Consider the following 11928-nt stretch of genomic DNA (forward strand, 5'->3'; position numbering starts at 1 on the left):
TTTTCAGGCCCTATATATTCACTACTGCTTAAGTAGTGTTCATAACTGTGAAGATTGCTCTCAGACTAATTTTTTAAACTGCAGTTCACATATATGATTTTCATACATTTACAAACATTGACTCATCACTTCACGGGTTTATCATGAACCAACACAATGACCAGCACCCAGTTGGCTTATTAGCTCAATTGGTAAAGCACTGCACCAGTATAGCAGAGGCCACGGGTTTGAATCCCATACAGGCCTAATTTTTTTTTTTTTTTTTTTTTTTCAGGCCTTATATTCACTACTGCTTAAGTACTACAAAGATAACTCTCATACTAATAAATTTATTTATGTAGAAGTGACGTCATACCTACAAACGATAGTTAACCCTTTTCCAGCACGCCACGCATACATGGTAATAATTCAGGGTTCTCAATAAGTTTTGATGTAGACGGCTGAAATATAAAAGTAGGCGGCGGGAGAAGCGAGTACCAAAGGCACCAGCCTCTAAGGGGGTCCTGCAGCATGCCCCTTCCCCTCCCCCCTCCGAAAAACTTCAAAATATAGAAGGTTAGATTTGCCATTTTGAGCCTTTAGGCAAGCAAATTTGGTTTTAAGAACTAATTCTTTATTAGAAACCATAAATTTTACTGAACATCTTTCTTTTCTTGGAAACCTTATAATGGGAACAGACTACACCCCAGAAAGGGCAGTAGTCCATTAAAGTAAAGGTTTTATAGAACGTCAAGGCCATTCAAGGCAGAAAATATATAAATAGAAACTCCTTTTGTCCCTATTTGTGTGTATCGATTTCAATTAGTTTCATTCTCTCAAAAGTGGTTGAAACAATTATTAACATATAGTTAGCTTGAATCAACATTTGGCCAGGCAAGAAAGAACTAAAATACCAAGTCATCGTTGTCAGATCCAAAAGCGGAGTCAAAGTCACAGTCAGTGTCATTATCTGAATTTTTTGATTGCAGATTAAGGGCCTCTAGAACGTCATCAAGGTCTTCCTCATTTACATTTTACTCATGCTCTCTATCTGCAGCTGTACCACTCTGAACAGCAATTGTCTCCTCCCTTTCACATTGCACTCCCATTTCCTTTGTTTCACACTGGACAATCACCAGAGATGGCTCTGAAGTAGGATTATCTGACTTTGGTACCTTTGAAAGTTTTCTTCTCTCCTTTGCCTCAAGCCAGACTCTGGCAGCTTCCTTTACAACAGGCAAGCAGCTCTGGACACCTGGTCCATTTATTCCCACAGCTAGTATTCCTTGCAGCATGTCATTTTGGAGCCTGCTTCTTAGACGAGTCTTAACGTTCTTTACTGCACTGGCACCCCTCTCTGGCCATGCATTACTAACTGGCAAACTGACAACTACTTCAGCAATGTAGAGAAGGAGGGGGAAGAATGTAACAAAGGAAGATTTATTATTAAGGAGATGAAGAAGAAACCATTCTGTTGTGGTGGTTCTATACTTGAACCAGACTTCACTTCTATTGGAATCATCTTCTTAATGTTATCATTCACATGGTATTTCATATGAGACCACTCCGCTAGAAGCTTCTCTGATTTTAGCTTTTGGACTTCTGTTTCAATCTGGAAAAAGTGTTTGGCTAAAATGTTGACACTGGAATGTCCATACTCTTGAAAACCATCGGCTTCATATGCTGGCACATTTACTGGATCAAAGATACTGAGGGCACTAATAACATCAGAGCTTGAAAGAAATCTTTGATCCAAATTATTTGATAGAGCTGCTATATACTTTTGTGTAAGGCTTTGCATTTGTTGATACGAGGTGGGGGGAAATGTGATATCACATCCAAGATTTGTAAAGCTATCGACATCTGCTTGTAGTTTGTCCATAGGGATGTCATCCTCAACAATTCTGTTCAAATTTTGTTTGGTTGCTTTGATTTGTGGTTGAATAAGGGAGACATTTATGTTGCTTCTTTGAATGTGTGGGAAAGACTTGAAAGAACTGGAAGAACTTATGCTAATATAGTACAATGCTCCAATAAACTCTGCATTCTTCATCTTCTTTAAAAGGCCAGCTGCTGTGGCATCATTGTGTATGCAATCTAACTCTTGCAGTGTTTGTATTACACCACAGTACTGTTGCTTCATAGCTTCTACTGATCTGTCAAAGCTTAGCCATCTAGTTTTGCAAGCTTTTTTCAGTTTTTTGGCCAACACCTTTTTGCCTTTGGTTGAGCTCACTCTCACTTCATTCACATTTGTTAGTAATTTCATCAATAATTCCATTCGCTTGGGTGAGTTCTCAAAATGCTTCCACGTTTGTCTTAGTAACCCAAATACATCTTGAATGTATTTGGTGTCTTCATTAGAATGAGTACATGCAAGAGCTAGCCTGTGGCATACACAGTGTATAGCAATGATGCGTGGATTATCTCGCTTTAGTTTTAGAAGTTACATCCTCTCTTGTGCCTACCATGACAGATGCACCATCTGTTGCCAGCCCTATCAAATTTTTTTATGCCTAACTGTGATGAGAGAAGCTCTTCTTTGAGCAAGTCATAGATTGCCTGTACAGTAGCTGCATCATGTTCTTTTAGCACATTCTGGGCAGAAAGAAAACTTGTCTCGACTGTTTCACTTTGAGTGCAAAAATACTGGACAAAAGTTATTAACTGAGAGGTGACACTAACATCTGTCATCTCATCAGTCATTAATCCAAAACAGCTTGCTGCTCTAATCTTCTTCAAATTAAGTTCTTTTACAACATTTCCAATTGTCAAGACGATTTCAGTCAAAGACCCTTCAGATCTATGTTGAAAGTATTTGATTTCAGCCACCCCTATCACATTTGTTATAAGATTAATAGGTAGGAAGAATTTTCTGTTTGGCAAGTACTCTTTCATTACAAAATAAGCTGTTGAAAAGGCTTTCTCTAAGAGTGATATTTCGGTTTCTTTTTTCTCGACAAACTCTTTGTGGAAAACAGACATTATTGAGATCATCTCTACTTCTAAAGCACTCTTATGACGCCCTGACTTCCTGTGCGTTTCAATAGCATCTGACTTGAATCGGTCAGACGCTACTCCAGAAAATTTGTCAGTTTTGTTCTGAGGATTTGTAACTCCCTGTTTTTTACAAATGATACAAAACATTCCTTCCCCCTCGACATAGCAAAGCCACCAGTTGTCGAGTTTTTCCACCCAGTCATGGTTAAAACTCTTAGGCTTGATTCTTTGTAATTCCTGCTCAGTGAGTTTTGAACATTTTTTGAAACAGGTATAGTAGTTTTGAAGTTTACCTTGAGTGAAAAACTCTTTTATCAACGCTTCACACTGTAACTGTGACAACAGAGGATGGAAAGTATTTGATTTCAGTTTGATTTACACTTGAAAGCAGCCAAACTAATCCATAAACTGCCCAGCGAAACTCCTGACTCTGACGTCCTTGACCTAGTTAAATGGAAATCATTAGGCTATATTTACAAACGTAGACTCGCTTCTATAATGTATCAAGTACATTATTATAGTTTACCTGATCAACTTACGGCCCTTTTCACAAAACGCAACATTAATAGTAATTATAATCTAAGGCGTATTAATGACTTTCCGCATGTACGGTGTAACAGTGACCTTGGTAGAAATAGTGCAAGGTACAGAGGGCCCATTGTATGGAATTTGCTGCCTAAAGCCATCAAGGATGCTTCCTCTCGCATTCAATTCGAAAAGGAGGCCTGTGTGATAACATCAAAGCAAACGGATTTTTTATACTTTTAAGTCCTTGAAATTTCTTTACTTTTTCCTTAGAATTGTCCATATATTTAAGTAGTTCCTTTTTAGTTCCTGGCAGGTCCACACCAGCCTTTGGGTTGCCACAAACCGACCTGCCTTAACAAAAATTATATGTATGTATGGATGTTTGTGCATTCGGCTGTTTTGTCTCCTTCATCAACACATGCTGCTGAATTACTCGTAGTGGGAATCGCTGGTGTTTGTCGATCGCTGTTATCGGCAGTTTTCTCACTTTCATCAACACGTGCCGCTGAATCACTCGTCGTGGGAATCGCTGGTGTTTGCCGATCGCCCACATCACCGGCTGTTTTCCCATTTTCATCAACAGGTGCTCCTAAATTGCTCGTCGTGAGAATCGCTGGTGTTTGCCGATCGCTATCACTGGCTGTTTTCTCACCTTCATCTACTTGGCTTTCCGTTCTTCGTGATTTACAGAAATATCGATCTATTCCAGGCTGGCTTGAAGTCGGTTTTCTTTTACTCATGGGTACTCTATAATTAATTACATAATAAGAATTCCTGCCTTCTTCTAACACGCCGAACGCCACACCGCACTTGTTGACAACAAACACCGGTCAGCGGAATTTCGCAGAAGGTAGGAGGCGTGCATTGGCATTGTGTAATACGTTTTGCTGCTGAAAACGGCTTTCAAGTATTACTCGTTCGATTCACGCGACTTTTAACTTTGAAATCTACGTGTAGATACAAAATAAGGAGGCAAGCTTATCACCGAAAAGTAGGCGGCTCTAAATTTAAAGTAGCCGGTTTTTTATCCGGGTGCCGGCACTTAATGAGAACCCTGAATATGCAACTGAACACCGATTTGGTGTGATTTAGTGGATATTTACAATTTGAGGAACATGACACATCGCCAACTTGGATAACAAAGACAAGTAAAACCTAGCTTGATCTTATTCTTACAAACAACAAGAAACTTATACTATCATCAGGCGTAGTCGATGTTCAGATTAGTGATCACTCCCTTAAGCTTGTATTCACTATCCTAAGACTCTCAGCGCCAAGACTACAATCGCGAAAAATTTATGCTAGAAGTTATAAGAACCGTTCTTATAACATCTTTTTAGAAGACCTGCAAAACGCTCCGTTTCATGTTATGGATATTCTTGACGATGTGGACGATAAACTATTTGCATTTGAATCCCTTTATCTGAATATTATAAATGAACAAGCACCTCATATAAAGAAATTCCATGTGAGAGGCAATCAAGTGCCTTTTATGACGGAACAATGTCGTAAATCCATCTGACACAGAAATAAGCTGTGGAAAATTTTCACAAATGATAGCACAGATGCAAATTATGCTCTCTATCAAAAGCAAAGAAATAAGTGTACTTCTTTGAGACGAAAAGCGATCAAGGCATACTTTCTCAATAAATCAGCAACACAGAAACCGAACGAGTTTTGGAACACTTATCGTCCTATTCTTCAGTCAAGGAAATCAAGGCAAGCTAACGACTTCCTACTGGAAGAAAAAGGGGGTACTTATCAAAGACAAAACTGAGATAGGGAATATTTTTAACAGTTATTTTATTCATATTGCTGAAGCAGCAGCAGAGATAAAGAGGAAGACTTTGGAAGTGATTACAGCACTCATCCAAGCATTCAGGCCATACTAACTAACTATTCTTCAAACAGGACGACAAATTGCGATTTTGAACCTACCAACTCAAAGAGAAGTTTTTGTTAGAAATGAATACGCGTAAATCCAGCGGCCATGACCTTATACCTCCACGATTACTGAAGGCCGAGTCTGCATCTGTGATATCAGTGCCTTTTGCATAACTAATGAACTGCTCGATCAATCTAGGACGCTATCCTTCACGCTGGAAAATGGAGCAAGTGACCCCTTTATTTAAGATGGACGATGAATGCTTTAAAAAGAACTACAGACCCGTATCTGTTCTTCTGGCCCTCGATAACATTTTTGAACGCATCCTAGCAAAAAACTTGAGCCTTTTTATCAAGGTATATTATCAGATTTCATTTCTGCATATAGACCAATTACAGCTGTGAAACCTCTTTATTAAGACTGATGGAAGACTGGAGGAAAAGTCGCGATAGTAAAGAAACTGTGGCAATCGTTTCTATAGACCTATCAAAGGCCTTTGACAGTATCCCTCGTGCTCTCTTGCTTGCCAAACTCAAGGATTATGGTCTTGCCGAGATGAACATTGGACTCTTGAGGAGCTACCTTTTTGCAAGAACACAGCGCGTAGAAATTGGAGACACATTTTCTGAATGGGAGTTAGCGAGAAGAGGAGTCCCCCAGGGAGGTGTCCTTGGCCCCATATTTTTCAACATTCACATCAACGATTTATTCTATCACTTTAAGCAGGCAGACTTGAATGCCCATGCCAATGATTAACAGTTGTACTCGTCTGACAAGGACCTCGAAATGCTAAACATACGGCTGGAATACGAACTTGGACTTGCTAACAGTTGGTATGAGCGAAATAGCATGATTGTACATCCAGACAAGCATCAGGCAATGGTGATTGGTGCGAATGGTAAATATGAATTTTCTTTTCCGGTAAAAAATTCAATTGAATTATTGGGCGTAACTATCGACAAGGATTTGAGCTTTAGTTGTCACATCTCACAGATGTGTGAGAAGGTTAATAAACAGTTTGGTGTTCTTAAGAGATTTAAAAACACTATTACCAATAATTTAATGCTGCGTTTATATAAAGCCAGTTTTATTCTATCACACTTTCAATATTGCTCTCTTATTTGGCATTTTTCTGGCACTAGAAATTGTGATAAACTAGAGTCTTTGAACAAACGTATTTTACGATTTATTTTTAATGATCCACTGTCTAGTTATGATGATCTGTTAAAGAGAGCAAAGATAGCATCCTTATATACTGGAAGACTTTACAAAACTCTAATGGTAGTTTTTAAGAGCTTACTTGTTTCTATGTATCCTGGATATCCAAAAGAACTTTTTGTTCTTCGTAATTCCAGTTATTCACCGAGAGAAAAGAATATTTTGACTCTACCTATACCAAAAACAACAAAATATGGTCTTGAGTGTATCCGATATTAAGCAGCAAAAACTTGGAAATCGCTCCCGTACAGCATAAGAACAATTACATCATTTAAAGATTTTAAGATAGCCATAAGGAAAATGAACTTTCAGGAGTAGTTTTTTATCATCATAATTTTTTATTATTGTATTGGCAATAGTTCTACTTATGATTGACAGCTTGTGTATTTTTCTTTCTCGAAAATATTAGCTCAACAGAGCTACTCTAAAAATTCGAGTTGAAATAAAGTAGATATATGCATGTAACTAACTGCAGACAGTACCGTTTCGGCCTTATGGGCCTCATCAGTGCAGTGCTGATGCTAGGATGGGGGAGAACCGATACGGTTACCCCGAACGATCCCACATTTGTGGTATCGTCTAAGCCATGCCAGAGTGCTCAAGCTAGGAAAACCTATGTATGTATGTATGTATGTATTTTGCTTTCAGTAGATTTCGTTCTGTTCATTCGCTTCGTGAAGGTTTTCTGACCTCAGGCAAAATGCCACGAAGAAACCAAATACCACTCGACCACAGAGAGAGAATCATGAAAGGACTTGAGGACAAGTAGGAAGATAATCTTGTGGTCGCGGACACGTTCGGAGTGAACCGATCAACGGCGGCAAAAGGCTTTATGGAGCGCAACATCAAAGAGGGAAGGATCCAGGAAATACCACGAGGAGGTAGAAACAACGTGCGCGTGGATGAGGAGATGAGAGATTGCCCATAGGAAATCATCAACGAAAACTATTTACTCACACTTCCCCGGATAAACAGCGAACTGAGGAGACGGCTATCACTGAAACCCGAAGTCCTTGACCGCGCCGTGGTAAGGACATTAGACGGGATGCCCCCCCCCCCCCCCGGGTAAAAGTTTCAAGGTCCCTCCCAGCTGACAGAAACAGACATGATGTGCTGAACAAGCGAGTAGATTACGCCACCTGGCTTATGAACCATTCCGTAGTGCGCCATTGTATTTTAGTCGACGAATGTGGCTACACCATCCGAATGGCCAGAAACCACGATAGGGCGCGGCAGTGAGATAGGGCGTACCGTCAAGTGTGCGGCCAGCGGGGACGAAAGTTGACCGTGACCATGGCAATTTCGCCCATCCATGGACTTGTGATTTCCTCAGCAGCTGTTGGCTGAATGAATGCTATGCGTTTCGATAACTTTCTGGCACAGGCGAAGACAAAGCTAGATCCCTACGAGGAGGCGATCTTTGTGTATGACGGAGCACCGGCCCACCGAAATCCAATCATTCCCGCCACAAACAGAGAACTTAAAATGCTTTCTCCCTACAGTCCTTTCCTAAACATTGTGGAGTAGGCAATAAGCTGTCTGAAAGCGGTGATCAAGGCTGCCAAAATGTTTGAATAGAGAGATTGATGAAGGGTAACCTGAAATTCAAAACAAAATAATTGTGGAATAGGTATTTTCCGACTGGAATTCGATGTTTGAACATTAAAAATAAAAATAAAAACCTTCAATTGTTTGTACAAGCGCATAAATGTTGTCTTATTCATACTAATGCTGTCCAGTAATGCTAACTGCAAACAGTGTGATAAAAATGTTAATAAATGCACTATATTATTTGTGTATTGTCTCTATTGACCTTCAGGATGGTGCAATGACTTGAGTGTTAGCGCAAACGAAAGTATATTTTCTCTTTTGTTTGACGAGTGACGCATCAGAATGCCCGAAATTGTTAGTGAATGCTGAGTAAAATGCAAAAGTCTTTAATGAATCTGATTTGCGTGCAAATGATGGTTTTTTGTCTCTAATAATTGTAATTTCACGCAATTGTTCACCTTTTAACGCAAATGAATGCGTATTTTCTCGTAATGAACTGCAAAAGGTATATTTATGCATGGTCATTTGAATGGAGTGCCTCAAACTTGGAATTTATAGTGCTTTGAGATCACGTTGTATATCCAACCCTTGGAAAGTTGTCGTCTAATAATGATAAAAATTCGTTACGAGGGATTGGTTCTTGTTTAACAACCCTCGCCGCTTGCCTTTGGACTTCCTTTTCCTTTGTCACTTATTTTGCGATCTTTTTGAACAATTAGGAAAAATTTTCTGTTTTCTTTTTCGGCATTAACCAAAGACTGAGGCTATTTTTTTTTTATTTTGCACTGTTGTTTTGCGTGTATGTCTTTGTCCCCATTCTCGTAATGTAAGATTGTAAGTGAACTGTCATTAAGTATATTTCTAGAAATTTGTGAAATGGCAAAAATCGATTCTCTTTTTGGATGCCTTTGGGCGATATTTGCGGGGCATTTTTGTCGTTGTTGTTGTCGTAACGCTGAAGGGTTGACACCATCTTAAAATTTTCTCCTGATCAGCAAACCTTCCACTATGACTCAGAGTTGTCGACTAACAAAATGGATTTCAATAATCCCAGAGGAAGGACTAGCTTTGATTTACACGAAACCCAGTTACCAACTTACTGGAATACTCCTTTTTCCAAGATCTGCCTTGGCATGGGGAACGATGACCAGTTAAATTTTATCGTTATTATAACGAGCGCCGATTCTTTGTACGCACTGATCGCTGACGGGAAATACCTCCCCACGTCAATTGCAAGCAAACAGCAAGCAAGCAAACTTTATTTACACAGGGTAGCCCATTCAGCTCTAAGGCTGGTATCCATAGGGGCCCTGTATTGAAAATAATTTACATCAAATTTCTAGAATAGATATATATGTATATATAATGACTAAGATTTTACAACTACATTAACAGCCTAAAACTACAAAGCTAAAACACAATTAAAACATAACATAGTAAATAAAATATCAAAATTATCAAAATTACGGTAAAAGGAAATGTTTTGCTCGGCGACAGAACGTTTGAATGTTTTCACTCTTCACAATGTTTAAAGGAAGTTTATTAAAAATGTCTGCGCCAGTAAAAAGAAAGGTCCTTCTCCCGAAATTCTGTTTTACTTTTGGTAGGGATAGCCTCAGACTTTGCCTCGTGGAATAATTGTGAATATTCGAAAATCTGGTAAAATATGATGAAAAGTAACTAGGAACTAATGAGTGGAGACAGAGAAAAACGAGTTTAGCCTTGTGGTAATAGCGTCTACTGGAAAGAGTCGGCCATTGCAGCTGATCTATTGCTTCAGATGACCGAGAGCAACGTGTAATAATCCGTGCAGATCTATTTTGTAAGCGCTGTAGTCGATCTATATCTTGTTGTAAAAGGTTACTCCAGGCAATGTCACAGTAATCAAATAAGGGAAGAATTAAGGTATTATGAACAAGTATTGCTGCCTCTTTTGTGACGAAACTTCTAATGCGGCCCAGAATACTAACTCTTGACGCCACCTTTTTACACATATAGTCTGCGTGAGCCTTCCAAGTCATAAAATTGTCGAACACCACGCCTAGGTATTTAAAAGTAGTTTCGCAAGAAATGAGCTTTCCGATAAGATTAAGATTTAAAATACAATCGCGCTCTTTATGCCTTCGAGATGTAAATAGTACACACTTAGTTTTTGAAACATTGAGAACAAGATTGTTGTCTTCTAGCCATTCAGATAGACATTGAAGATCTTGATTAAAGTAAAAAGTTAAATTGTCTACTGTTGGGCCAGCAAGATATAAAACTGTGTCGTCAGCGTACATATTTACAGAACAGTGTTTGACACAACGTGGTAAATCATTAATGTAGACAATGAATAACAGGGGTCCGAGGATGGACCCTTGTGGCACTCCAGAAGTTATAGCAAGCTCTTCAGATGAATGAGAATCAATTTGCACGAACTGCTTTCTTCCCGTAAAGTAGTCCTTAAACCATACAAGGCTTTCCTCGCATATACCATAGTACTCTAACTTTCTGAGCAAAATGTCATGGTCAACTGTGTCGAAAGCCTTTGCCAGGTCAATAAACACAGGCTTAAGGATTAAGCAAAAGGCTTAAGGATTAAGCCTTTTCCAGGTCAATGGAAAGACCTGGAAAAGGTTTAAGGATTTCCACTTGTCAATTGGTCGTGACAAGTGGAAATCCTTGATTGGTCCAACGGCCTCCTTACAGCAGAACTGCAAACGGGAGGTTCCAAAGCAAGAATTGGCATAATCAACAACAACGAAAACGATTGTAACAGCTATAATCCAGAATTGGCTTTGGTACAGGTGGACACGACGACGACTCGAACACGTGTGGAAACGAGGCAATGAATCACGAATCGTCAGATAATGGAGGCAAACACATCAAAACCATGGGATATATTTTAGTCCACTGACAGTGACAGCTCTCTTTTAGGAGCTAAATATTTTAATCCGTTCTTGGAAGACCCTGATACTTATCAAATTCTTCTCAACTCTGCCCTTGATCGAGACATCAATATGCTCTCATCAACTTCTAACTTACTCTCAAGATATACTTATATGAATAGTAGACAGTTAAATAATCCTTTCTCTGACTCCTCTAAATCTAACTGCTTCTCATTATTTCACTTGAAAATACGCAGCTTTAAAAAACATTTTATTGACCTTGAGGAAGACCTCTCTACCCTAAATATATCTTTCTCTACTATCGGTCTCTCTGAAACATGGCTAGTCACCACTTCTAATGACTTGTAGGGTATCCCTGGTTACCATTACATTTCTAAACCTCGATCTTCTTGATTAGGAGGTGGTGTTGGTATATTCCTATGTAATACTAATGAATTCAAGAGAAAGTGTGACCTTGAATCTACGAATTGTCTTGAATCTGTTTTTAGTGAAATTGTCAAACCAAACCATGGAAAAAAAATTGATTTTTGGCTGTTTATACAAACCCCGTAACATTCAGATTGAAATCTCTAATGATGAAATTAAACAAGTCCGTGCTAAAATTGGATTTGAGGGTGGAAAATTATGTTTCATTTTTGGTGACTTTAACATCAATATTCTTAATGCTGATTCACATGTCCCTACTAACAATTTGTTCTTAACTCTACTGTCATCAATATCTCACTAGGCAAAAAGATAACTTACATCTTCATACTCACAAATATTCTTTCTCTCTTCGAGTACAGGGTCCTCAAATTTGGAATGGCAGTCCTCTCTCACCTCGTAATTCACTTACTATTTCTAGTTATAAACGTAAACTGAGAGTTCATTTTCAAT

General features: G+C 38.9%; 1 pseudogene; it reads left to right on the forward strand.

Annotated features, from left to right (window-relative positions):
• The first annotated feature begins 6178 nt into the window (after window positions 1–6178).
• Window positions 6179–11928, forward strand: part of LOC148728887 (uncharacterized) — a 10301-nt pseudogene continuing 4551 nt past the window's right edge.

This window comes from Stylophora pistillata, chromosome 6 (genome assembly GCF_964205215.1).
Source record: "Stylophora pistillata chromosome 6, jaStyPist1.2, whole genome shotgun sequence".
Lineage (NCBI taxonomy): Eukaryota > Metazoa > Cnidaria > Anthozoa > Scleractinia > Pocilloporidae > Stylophora > Stylophora pistillata.